This window comes from Antechinus flavipes, chromosome 3 (assembly GCF_016432865.1).
Source record: "Antechinus flavipes isolate AdamAnt ecotype Samford, QLD, Australia chromosome 3, AdamAnt_v2, whole genome shotgun sequence".
NCBI classification, from domain to species: domain Eukaryota; kingdom Metazoa; phylum Chordata; class Mammalia; order Dasyuromorphia; family Dasyuridae; genus Antechinus; species Antechinus flavipes.
In genome coordinates this window covers 541,527,560-541,540,527 of record NC_067400.1, presented here as the reverse complement: position 1 = coordinate 541,540,527, position 12,968 = coordinate 541,527,560, and the positions used below count along the sequence as shown (strand labels likewise).

Below are 12,968 nucleotides of genomic sequence, written 5' to 3'. Positions count from 1 at the left end.
TATAACTATTGATTATCCTTTTAAGGCCACAAAATAGCATGGTGTATTAGAAATCAGAAAAAACCAAATTTAAGCTAAAGCTTATTATACTTGGGCAAATCACTAATCTTAGTTTCCTTCTCAGTAAAATAATACTAATTATTGTTCTTCGTTGTTGCTCAATCATTTCAATTATGTCTGACTCTTCATGATCCCATTTGGCAAAGATACTGGAGTGGTTTGCTATTTCCTACTCTAGTTCATTTTACAGATGAGAAACTAAGGCAGAGTTAAGAGACTTGCATAAGGTTACATAGCTAGTAATTGTCTGAGGCTGAATTTGAACTCACATCTTCTTGACTTCAGGTTTAAGGATCTAATCTACTGTGTCACCTAGATGCTCCAATACTAATACTACTTAAGATAAAATGAGGTAAAGTATGTAAAAAGCTTTGTAAAGTTGAAGTATTATATGTGTTAACAATTATTTAAACATCTCACTTGATATAATAATCTCGTTAGGTAAACAGCAGAAACATTATTATATTCTTATTAAAACATAAGGAATTTAAGGCTCAAAAAAGTTGATGTCTATATAAATGATGCCACAATTTGTAAACTTGACTCAAATTCAAGTTTTCTAAGTCCAAATCCAATGTTTTTAGCACTAAATTACATTATATCTTCCTCCAAACATGACAGCAAATGCTTCATCACTAGTTATATGACTATCATTTGGTAAAAGTTAAAGGAAAATGACAACTGAGACAATAGATTTATTTTTTAAAAGACATAGTCAAGGTTAGTCCTAGTTAAAAAAAATTATATTCAGGCAAATATGGATAATATAGGTAAACAGTTGTTTTATCAGTGCTTTTTTAATCACCCTTTGGCAAGAATAACCATCCTTTTCCTCCCACCCATTCTCATTGCCCTAGTACCTAGTGATCATATGCTGCTTTCATTACCTAAAGATGTTTACAGCAGATTCATCTAAGACTGCCTTTCTTGAGCAGTGTCTCATCCTCTGAACTTATTCCTTCACCAGAATGTTTCACAGATGAAAATGAAGATGGTATAAAACAAAATAACATTTTTTTAAAGGAATTTATTTATTCTCTGCTTCATTACCTTAAAAAGACTATCAATTTGCAATGCTTTGGAAAGCAATGTGAAAAACTAATTTCCATGATGTGTTCTAGACTAATGAATGATTTAAAATGTTTGGGACTTTTTCCTTCTGAATATAATTCTCCCTTCCTTAAGAAGAAAAAAGTCTGTAACTGAGCACAGGGATGGTTACAATACCTATAAACTTATACTATTTTAACTCCTATTTATAAAACTGCCTCTGCCTATAAATACAGGCCTTGTGAACAATACAAAAGTATATGAATAGAATTAAAAAGTTGTTTTTTATTAGCATACTTAATTTGATAATAAATTATCAAATGATTTAAAATATAATAATAGGTACAATTAATCTCACAAAATTCTGTTCCAAACCTAAAAAATCTGTCAATAGTAATGATTAAACTCCTCTTTTCCAATGCTTTAAGAACACAAATAATAATAGGAGATAACAATTGTGGGTGTGGGTGTGTGTTTGTATGTGTATATAATCTCATATAATCCTCATAACAACCTTGTAAGGTAGACAGTTCAGGAATTATCCTCTACTTCAAAGATGAAAAAAAAAAGTTTCAGAGAGATTAGCTGACTTGTCAAACAACTATTAAGTGTTAGAGCTGGGTTTTGTACCCAGGTCTTTTCCAAGATTGAAGCCCTAGTAATCTTTTTACAATAATCAATGCTGCTTTCTGTTAAGGAACGTTATGGAGTTCCCTGAATTCATCTGTTAAATTGCCATATTTTGTAGAAACATTAAGTCAGAGTATGTTGGAGGCCCTGAATGTGTTAAAAATGAAGGCCTTCCTCCCATCCCCCCATTCATGCCCAATCACTCTTGCTTTTGTTTGCAACCCAAAATAGACTCCCTATGTGTTTTAGGGATTGAAGACAGGCACCAGTGAATCTGCACTAGGCTGAGAAATCAGGACCCTTGAAGATAAGCAGACATCAGTTCCCAAGGAAAAATAGTGTGGCTTTTGTCATCCCCTGAGGGGCTGGAGTATAACATTTGGGCTAAGTTTCTGGAGGATCTTGGGAGCAGCCTTGATCTTAGTGGAATAGTGCAGGAGGTAGGAGGGCCACCAGGAGGGTGGTCAAAAATGGAATGTCTCATTTCCAGTCCTTCTCAGTCCTTAAATACTCTATTACAATTACAATTACAGCATACTGAATATATGTGAACTAGAGCATACTAAGTACTAAGTATATATGTGAACTAGAGAACCATCATCTTATCAATTCCACTGAGTTAACACCTTGTTTCAAGTATACTTCTCCAGAGTTCAGGCTCTCTACAAGGGGAAGTGGGGGGAGGTGAGGTGAACTGTCCTTTTCCCACCTTTGCATCTTCCCCCTTCCCAAACCATGCCCCTTTATTTCCTCATCTTCCATTTGTTGTAGTCATAAATAAGTAAACTTCCATATGGATTGTGAACTCTTTGGGTTCCACCTACATGTTCATTTCTCTTGTAATAAACCTAGGTTTAATATAAGTTTTGTGAAGTAGTTGCTTGCTGATACTCATGTGAAGTTATGGAGAAACAAAATATTTTTAACAAGTTAAGAAATGGAATTTAGACTATTTAATCCATTATTATTCTTATTCTCATGAAACAAAACAATGGTTCATTTATGAAATGTCAGGCTAAATAGAACATTAGACAGACATCAAAACCAGGCCTTATACTGCTGATTTTTAGCCTGCAATTTCCCCCATAAAACTAAATGGTTATTTTGAAAGAAAAAGATTGTAATTGTTTTGTTATTATTCTAAAATCCTCTAAAGCAACATGGCTATCCAATTAGCATATAAAGCTAAAAATAATTTCTTCCTGGGAGATACATCATTTTTAAAAATGTAGTTTATGTATCAAAGATGCATTAACTACCTCAGATAAGGAAAAGGAAAAGAGTAAATAAAATATAGTAAATTATATGAACAGATTTTCTATAAAACTACTAACTAATGTTACAAAGTTTACATATTTGTGGAATTTTCTTTCACATATTTATTTGCATATAAAGTTTAAGAAATGCTTATGTTCTGTAAAATTCTACCTTCTTGCTAAATAAGCATAATTTTATCCAGATAAAACTTGTTATATTTTACTATGTGACACTCTATTTGATTTTTTAAAAAAATTTCCTAACTGCCTACTATATGAAGAGGTACTGCATAACCTACTGGTTATAGAAAAAAAAAATATATATATATATATATATATATATCCACACACAGAGATAAGTATAAAGCAAACTACAAAAGTGAAGACAAAGAAAAGTTTCACACAAAATACTGTAGGAAAATTTGAAGAAGGAAAGTGTTGTGCCACAGTTCTTTTTTATTCACAAATTAGTACAACAAGTTAAAAAGTTTAAAATCCCAAGCAATTTTTATACTAAGCACACTTGGAACATTGAAATAACCAATTCCCAAATTTCTTAATCATTGTTCTTAAAACTTAACAGAGCTCTTAAATTAACAAAACAGACAAGTCACACAGAACATAGAACACAAATTACACAGACATAGACTGCACAGTATAACACATATAACCAGAAGGTGCCCAAAAAGGTACTCAGAATCAGATCAGACCAGAAGTGTCTTAGAAGACACCCAAACCAGAGGATATCATCCATAGTTCTGGAATGATACCCTTCTCAGAATTTAATGCCCATCGGCATTTTATTATTCTGAGAATCCAGATGCTAGCACAGACAAACAAAACAGATAAAACAGAACAGATAAACAGATCAGATTGTGTCCTAAAACATCCAGATTTACTCTCCCGTGGCTGAAATGGAGTGCCCACTATTGGGCTGGGGATGAAAACTGCTCTTTCCTGGAGACTCTGGGGAAAAAAATCCAAAGGGCCAGCCTCTCCAGGCCAAGAACCCAGATCTCCGGCCACCCCGAGGCCCAAGGTGGAGAGCCCAAGGTGGCTCTCATTTTCTAATATCTCGGTGGAACCTCCAAATTGTAATGCTGGAGAAGCTGAGGCAAGATAGAGATTAGAGAAAAGTTAATATTTTATTTGGATTTCTGAGAGGGAGAGATTGTGCTGGGGACATGCTGCCCCCAGGGCTGATGTCCAAAGCATCCAGCAGCAAATGTGAGTTCTCAATGATATTTATACACAGTAACTAAACAAAAGCTGGGGGGGAAGGTGAAGGGAGTGGGAAGGTGGAATCTAAACTCTGGTGAGCAAGAATCTCCAGTCAGGAACCATTAATTCGGTTCTGACAGGTTGGGGGAGTAGGACCATAAATTCTAACAAACTGGGAGTTAAAAAGGTATCCAGCTTAGAGCCAGAAAGTCTGAAATTTAGATTTCTAAACAATCCCAATTAGGTATCTGAAATAGGACATCTGGAGTCTTATCTTCTGGAATGCCAGATCTCCATAGCCCTAATTATCTCAGTTCTAATAGGAAGAAAAGAAGGGTTGCAACCAGGGAAACTGAGGCAAAACAATTTGGGAAACTGAGGCAGGACAATAAAAGGGAATTGTGGCACAACAAAAAGACAATTTCAATGGGAGAGTGGGAAAGGGCTCAAGGAAGAATGCTTGATATGGACATAGCCTTAATATGAAGATATGCAGTGTTTTAAAGAAATTTTGACATTCACAGATGAGAAGGAAGTAGTATATAGGACATAAGGGACTCCCTGTTTAAAGACATGGAACTATGATAAAACATATCTAGTTCAAGTAGCCCATCTGGACTACACAATGTGCGTAAAGGAAAATAATAATAAAAAAATAAAATTGGCAAAGTAGGCAAAAGCTATCTTTTCTCAAATGTCTTGCTACCTAATACTATCAGTATGTTTTGCCAAACCTTAACCCTAATTATATCACTCCAATTCATGCATCAGTGAACAGAGCAAGAGGGAAAAAGGAAAGAAAAGAAAAGCACAACTAAAACATGTTGAATGGATTGAATACAAATTTTTGTTATATAATTTCAACTGGGCCTTAACTGAAGCAAGGTAATCCTTTCATGATTTTCTAATCAACTGGATATCCCGTTGTCCACAACAGCTATTCCAAATCTTCTCATTTCTAGAGAAATCTACTACAGCATGTGTTCTTTCCTAAGAACCTTGCCTAGATACTTTGCTGAAAAAAACGGTCACTTGTGAGGAGCTCTCTCTTCTCCTCTGCTTTATCTCAAATTACTCAGATATCTTTCCCCACTATTTCCATTCTAGTCTCTGATGGATAGACCATTGCTGTATCAAAGCCAAACTATCCACTGAACTTTTGATTCTCATTCCATTCCTATCTGGGGAATGATTTTCCTCATTTGGCAGATCATCCCCATTATCATGCCCATTTTCTCTTTTATCTTCAATTTCCCCTTGGTCTACAAACACACTCAAGTCTTCTCAATCTTAAAAAAAAAAAAACTCTTAATTGAAGAGGATTCTGGGAAGATGGCAGAATAAGACAGAAAATACCAGGCTCTCCAAATTTTTCCCACAAACAAGACAAAAAATCACTTCAAGGTGATTTCTGCATGGCAGAAATAATTAAAAGTTGGGGTAAAGCAACAATTTTCAAGGACCTTAAGAAAAACTCAACACCCCCAGGAGCAGGTTTAGCCAATTGAAGTACAAAGGTATCCAAACAGACAGTATTGAATTAATAAGCCCTGGGGGCAGATGGATTGGGGGAGGCAAGCTTGATTCAGGAACTTTCATCTCAGGGACTGTTTGAATAGCCAAAAGTGGAGTAGGGGAAGACTGAAACACCCTCTGCCTGTGGAGGAAAATCAAGTCCATCTCATGCAGTTCCCCAAGCTATACTTGCCAGCTAGGAGGAACAAGCACACTCCCATTATATGCAATAGCAGAGGGGCAGGGATCTTACTGCCAGTGAGCATTTCCAAGGGAGAGGAATCCCTGGTTTTAGTTCCAGAATAAAGGACTTAGCTAAAGTTTGCAGTTATGGAAGGAACTGCAGGGAGCAAAAGTTTTTGCATTGACAGTGGAGTAGAGGACCTAGATGTGGCTCTGCTAAGAATGAACCTGCCAGAAAGAGCTCAAAAAATAGCAGTAAAAAAAATCTAAAGGGCAGCTAGGTGGTGCAGTGGATAGAACACCAACCCTGAAGTCAGGAGGACCTGAGTTCAAATTTGAACTCAAGACCCTTAACACTTCCTAGCTATGTTACCCTGGGCAAGTCACTTAACCCCAAATGCCTCAAGAAAAAAAAAAAAAATCTGACACACCAACCCCCATAGCTCAGGATCAGAACCTGGTTATAATAATAAATTGCTTAGTAGTAGTAGTAGTAGTAGTAGTAGTAGTAGTAGTAGTAATAGTAAAGTAGGAAGTAAGTAAACTTAAAAGAACATCACAGCCAAGTTTCTTTTTTAATTATATTTTTTATTTACAACACAGCCAAGTTTTAAAGCAATCAGGTTAAGAAGAAAGCACATTATAAGAAACAAAAAAAAAATTAAATACTGTGGAACTTCAATCAGATTACACAAAATCTAGTGCTTTCACATTAAAAGACTAAAGAGCTTAAAACATATTTCAAAGAGCAAAAGGGCTAGGTTTGCAACAAATAACTTACTCAGCAAAGATGGGTATAATCTTGAATTGAAAAACAGGTTAGGAGAGAGGAAGGACAGAGGCAGGCTTTAATGAATTGAAAAACTTTCAGATATTTGTGACCAAAAGACCAGAATTTAATGGAAATTTTGACCTATTAGACACAAGAGAAGCATAAGGTAAAAATTAAAGACCAATTATTAGGGACTCAATAAAATCAAACTGTTTACTTCTTATATGGAAAAATGTTATCTATACTCAAGAAGTTTCCATTAATTGGGTGGTTTGAAAGAGCATATACAGATAAGAGTTTTGGAATTGAACTGAGTATGAGGATTATTCTAAAAAATGAAACTGGAGCGGGAGAGATAAAATGGTGCAATTATCTCTTACAAATGAGAGATGAATGGAAGAATTGTGACAGTGGGAAGCAGGTGGGGTAGAGGGCTGGTAAATGCTTCCTTATTCTCATCACAATTGGATGAAAGAAGAAATAACAGATACACTTAAAAGGGTATAAAAGTCTCATAAATTTAGAAAGAAATAGGCAGAAAAAAGAAAAAGAAAAGAACTTATATGTACAAAAATATTTAGAGCAGTTCTTTTCTCAAGCAAAGAATTGGAAATTAAGGGGATACCCATCAATTGGGGATTGGCTAAATAGATCATGATGGAATACCATTGTTGTATAGAAATTATGAGTAGGATTCTCTCAGAAAAATCTGGAAAGTCCTTCAGGAGCTCATGCAAAGAGAAATGTACTGTGTACAAAATAATAGCAATGTTGTGGGATGATCAGCTGTATGAATTACTTCGCTATTTATTGTTAGCAATACAAGGATCCAAGACTACCCTGAAAAATGCTATCCATACTCAGAGAAAGAACTAATTGTGTCTGAATACAGATTGAAGCATATTTTTTAACTGTATTTTTCTTGAGAATTTTGGGTTTTGGGGGAAAAAGAGGGAATCTTTAGTTTTGTTTTGTATTTTGCAATATGATTTATATAGGAATATTTTGCAAACTTTCACATGTGCTTTCTCAACTTGGGTGAGGGGAAAGGTAGCAAGGAAGGAAGGGAAAGAATCTAGAACTGAAAGTTTTAAAAACAAACGCAAAAAAAATTGCTTTACATGTAACTGGGAAAAGTAAAATATTAAAATAAAATAAAATTTAAAAAAACAACAACTAGCAACACCAAAGAAAGAAATAGGAGGATTAGGAGACGAGATAAAGCAGGGATTTGTGTAGATCAAGGTGAGGGTAGATAGGGAAAGAAGATAAATGAGAGATGTTTAGAGGGATAGAAAGAGTAAAGAATAAAAGATTAAGGGGAGTAGATAAAGGAGGGTTCCTAAAAAGAATGCAGTTTAGGAAGAAGTAATTTGACAAAAATCAGACCTGTGAGGGATAAGGTAAGAAAAAGAGTGAGAAGGGTAACAATGAGAAAAAATAGGATGGAGAGAAACATACAACAAGTAAATGTAACTTAGAATGTTAATGTGAAGAACACATTCATAAAACAAACATGGATAACAGAATGGATTAACAACAGTATGTTGTTTGTAAAAAAAAACACATTTTAAAATGAGAGATATATATTGAGTTAAAATAAAAGCTTAAGTAGAATTTATTATGCTTTAGTAGAGGTTAAAAAAAGCAGGGGTAGTTAAATAACTTATAGGCAGAAATAGATAGTGATATTATAATTGTGGGAGACTTTAAACTTCACCTCTCAGAATCAGATAAAGAAGAAGAAGAAAGTAGTTAAGGAGGTGAATAGACTTTGAGATAAGCTAGATATGAGAGATATCTATAGAGAACTGGATGGAAATGAAACAGAATATTCTCTAGGTGGCACATGGCACTTTTATAAAAACTGACCACATCTTAGGGCATAAAAATGATACTTAAATGCAGAAAAGTCAAAATATTAAATGCATTCTTTTCATATCTGACTGCAATAAAAAATATATTCAATAAGGAAGCATGAAACACAATTAAAAACTAACAGGAGACTAAATAACTTAAGCTTAAAGAATGAGTGTAAAGAACAAATCATAGAATCGATAATTTGATTCAAGAGAATGACAATAAGACAATATAACAAAACCTATAGAATGCAGTAAAAGCAGTAATCAGAGGAAAATTTATATCTCTAAATGCTTATATCAATAAAATATAGAAAGGGCAAACAATTTTAAAAAACTAGGAAAAGAACAAATTAAAAATCAATAATTAAATACCAAATTGAAAATCTTAAAAATTAAGGTTGAGATTAATAAAAATTGAGTGTAAGAAAACCATTGAATTAAAAAATAAAAGTAGGAGATGGTTATATGGGGGGAAATCCCAATAAAATAAAACTATTGAAACGATCAGAATAGGCAATCTGGTTTTTTAAAAAGAAGAAAACCAAATCAATACTATTAAAAGTGAAAAGTGTAAATATACCACTAATGAAGATAAATCAAAATTATAAAGTTATTTTGCCCAGTTATATGTCAATAAACTTAAAAATTTAAGTGAAATGGAAGAATATTTACAAAAACAAACTGCCTAGATTAAGAGAAGAGGAAATAGATATTTAAATAAGTCTATTTTAGAAAAAGAAATTGAACAAGCCATAAATGAGCTGCCTAAGAAAAAAGCATCAGGACCAGATGTATTTACAATTCTATCAATTCTATCAAATTCTATGAATTCTATCAAACATTTAAAGATCAGCTAATTCCAATATTAAACAAATTATTAGGAATGATAGGCAAAGAAGGACTCCTACAAAATTCCTTTTATAAAACAAATATGTTACTGACACCTAGATCTGGAAGAGCAAAAACAGAGAAAGAAAATTATAAATCAATTTCATTAATAAATATATATGCAAAAAAATCCTTATCCTAGGTAAAAAATTATAACAATATATTATAAAGATTATACATTTACATATATACATATATAGATACAAACACAATTTATATACATTGTGACCAAGTTAGATTTATACCAGGAATGCAAAGATTGTTTAATATAAATAAAACTATTAACATAATTATATTAATACAAAAAATCATATGATAATCTCAATTCATAAAGAAAAAGCTTTTGATAAAATACAACATTCATTCCTATTAAAAACACTTGAAAATATAGGTATAAATGGATTTTTTTTTTTAATTTTGAGAAGCCTCTATCTAAAACCATCAGCAATCATTCCTTGTGATGATAAGCTAGAAGACTTCCCAAAAAGATCAGGAGTGAAATAAGGATTCCCATTATCACCATTACTATTCAAAATTGCCTTAGAAATACTAGCAACAGTGTAAGAGAAGAAAAAGAAATTGAAGTAATCAAAACATGAAAAAAGGTAATAAAACTATCTTTTTGTAAATGACATACTTGGAAAATCCTAAAGACAACTAAAAAGTTAGTAGGAACAATGATTTTAGTGAAGTAGCCAAGATTAGAAGGAAAACAGAAAATTGGGGGAACATTTTTACAGTTTCTCAGGTAAAGGTTTTATATCTCAAATACACAAAGAACTTTGTCAAATTTGTAAAAATATGAGTCGTTCCCCAATTGATAAAGGTCAAAATGAATAAGCAGTTTTTTTGTAAAGAAATCAAAACTATATATGATCATGTAAAAAAATGCTCTAAATCACTAATGAAGAGAAAAATGCAAATTTAAGCAATTTTGAGATAGAATTTTATATCCATTAGATTGGTTATAATTATAGAAGAGGAAAGAGAATGTTGGAGGGAGATGCTAATTCACCAGTGATGGAACTGCAAACTGATCCAACCAATCTGGAATTCTGCCCGAATTGTTATTAATTGCTGCCCAAATTGTAATTAAAGTGTATATACCCTTTGACCCCACAATATCATCACCAAGTCTGTTTTCCAAGCTGATTGGAGAAAAGAAAAATAACTTATATGTTCTCTTTGTAATGGCAAAGAACTGTAAATTGAGGGAATGTCTGTCAATTAGGGAATGGCTAAACAAGTTGTGATATATAATAGAATACCATTGCATTATAAGAAACAACAACCTAATTGATTTTAGAAAAATATAGAAAGACTTGCATGAAATAATGTAAGCAGAGTAAAATGAGCAAAACCAAGAGAACATCAAACACAGTAATAAGACTATTCTAAGAACATGAACAACTAAACCACTCTGAGTATTCTAAATATTCAAAATTACAAAGAATCTATGAAAGAAGATGCTTGTAATATTGTGCACTACTGTACAAAGAGATACCAACTGGCAGCCCTAGATTAAGGACAGACTGAAGAGGAGACTTATACCCAGAAGTGGCATTCTGTGGTGAAGAACAGTTGTAGGCCTTACACTGTGCACACAGCAAGGGGGAAATTAAAAAACAAGTATCAATGATGTGGCTCAGATCTTAGGAGTGGAACAGGATCTCTGCTCCAACTTCTAGTCTAAATTGAAGTCTGCAGAGGAATAGCTAGAACAAGAATACTAGACTAAAGGGGAGTCTGCAGTGCTGTCAACCTGAACCCCTTTTCCTAGTCATGGCATTCATATAGCACAGTGATTATTAAATTTTTTTCCTCCATCAATTTCCCATATAAATTGCTTTTCTTATTTTTTCTATTTGTTAAGCCTTTTGACTTTGTTTTGATATTTTCTCATATGTCATAAACTTTTATTTGGTCCATCCTAATTTTCAGGGAGTTTGTTGCTTGGGCAAAGTTTTGTACTTCTTGTACCAAGCTATCTTTCTTCATACCTCTCACTTCTTTTTTAATTTTTTTCCGCTTATGAACTCATTTCATTTATAAACATTTTAAATTTTTTAAAAACTCTTACTTTATGCCTTCTAGGAAATCTAGTTGAATTTGTGCTTAAGCTATGATTTTCTTTGAGGTTTAGTCCATTGGTATTTTGGAGTTATTTTCTTCTGAGTTTGTCTTCTGAATGTCCTTGTCACTATAATAGCTTTTTATGGTGGGATTCTTTTTTCATTTCTTAATTCTTCCTGAGTGCTTTCTGACTTTGGACTTTAGGTTAGGCCTGAGCTCTTAACATCTCTGAAGAGAATATCTACTGATTTTTAATTTGCAGCATGATAATTGTGGAAATATGTATAGAAGAATTGTATATGTTTAACATATATTGGATTACTTGCTGCTTAGGAGAGAAGGGAAGGAGAAAAATCTGGAACACAAGTTTTTGCAAGAATGAATGTTGAAAATTTCTTTGCATGTATTTTGAAAATAAAAGGCTATTATACACACACACACACACACACACACACACACACACGATCTAGGTTAGTCTTGGACCCTCTTTCTTGAGCTGAGTATTATGTTATCCACTTTCACAGAAATGGCTTAGGATGGGGACTCACAAGTTTTCAGTGCTCCCAAAGAGGTCTGATCCAGGGCAAAGTTTGATCATTTTCTCCCTAGCATGAATTCTATAAGCTCCTAAATTGAATTTAAGTCTGAGCAATAACTTTGGTTAGTTTTGCTAGACTGTTCTCTTTTTATTTTTATTGTTTTTTTTTTTTTTTTTGTACAATAAGGGATTGTTATATGGAAAGGCAACAAGGAAGCATATATATGTGATATAAAAGCAAAATCTATCAATAATTATTTTTAAAATGTTGGTTAAACTGACTACAAACATAATATTTTCCCAAATTACTGACTACTTACTACTTCTATTATACACTAATTTGTTATGGAGCACCACCAAGTGGTGAAATATCAGATTTGCTTAAATTATCATCAGTTAAAAAAACATTCTTCACTAGAGAATAAGAAAAATATCAAAATATGCTATAAGTATTTTTCATTTTTATAATATAGAAAAAGAAATTGGAATTCATTTAATGAAAAGGGAGAAATATTTTTCAATCTAGTTTCATTCACAATATTTAAAAATTAATAATCAGTTGCCATGTCAATAGCATAAATGAGTAGAAAAAAATTCACTGAATACATTTAATATTACTATTGTTACTAGATTCACTAGAAAAATAACAGGTAATCATGTCAGAGTATACAATCAAAGTTATACCATCTCATAAGATGCATTAAAATTGTCATGAGAAGCACCATGGCAATATTAGATAAAAGGTAAGTAGTGGAGGAAAACCTGGTTTTGAGTCTTGTCTCTTACACACACTAGTAGGTTCCAAGTTTATGTTACTTTAACTTCTCAAAATATCCCAAGCAACTCTAATAGTATAAATTATAGTTTGAGTTGCTGATGCATCAGTGGACAGAGTTTCTATGAAGGGAAGTCCCTACACA

The 12,968-nt window shown here is 33.0% G+C and overlaps 1 protein-coding gene across 2 annotated transcripts in view; it reads right to left on the bottom strand.

Annotated features, from left to right (window-relative positions):
• Positions 1 to 12,968, bottom strand: part of RB1 (RB transcriptional corepressor 1) — a 182,635-nt gene that overhangs the window by 139,112 nt on the left and 30,555 nt on the right. The gene's annotated exons all lie outside the window — the stretch shown is intronic.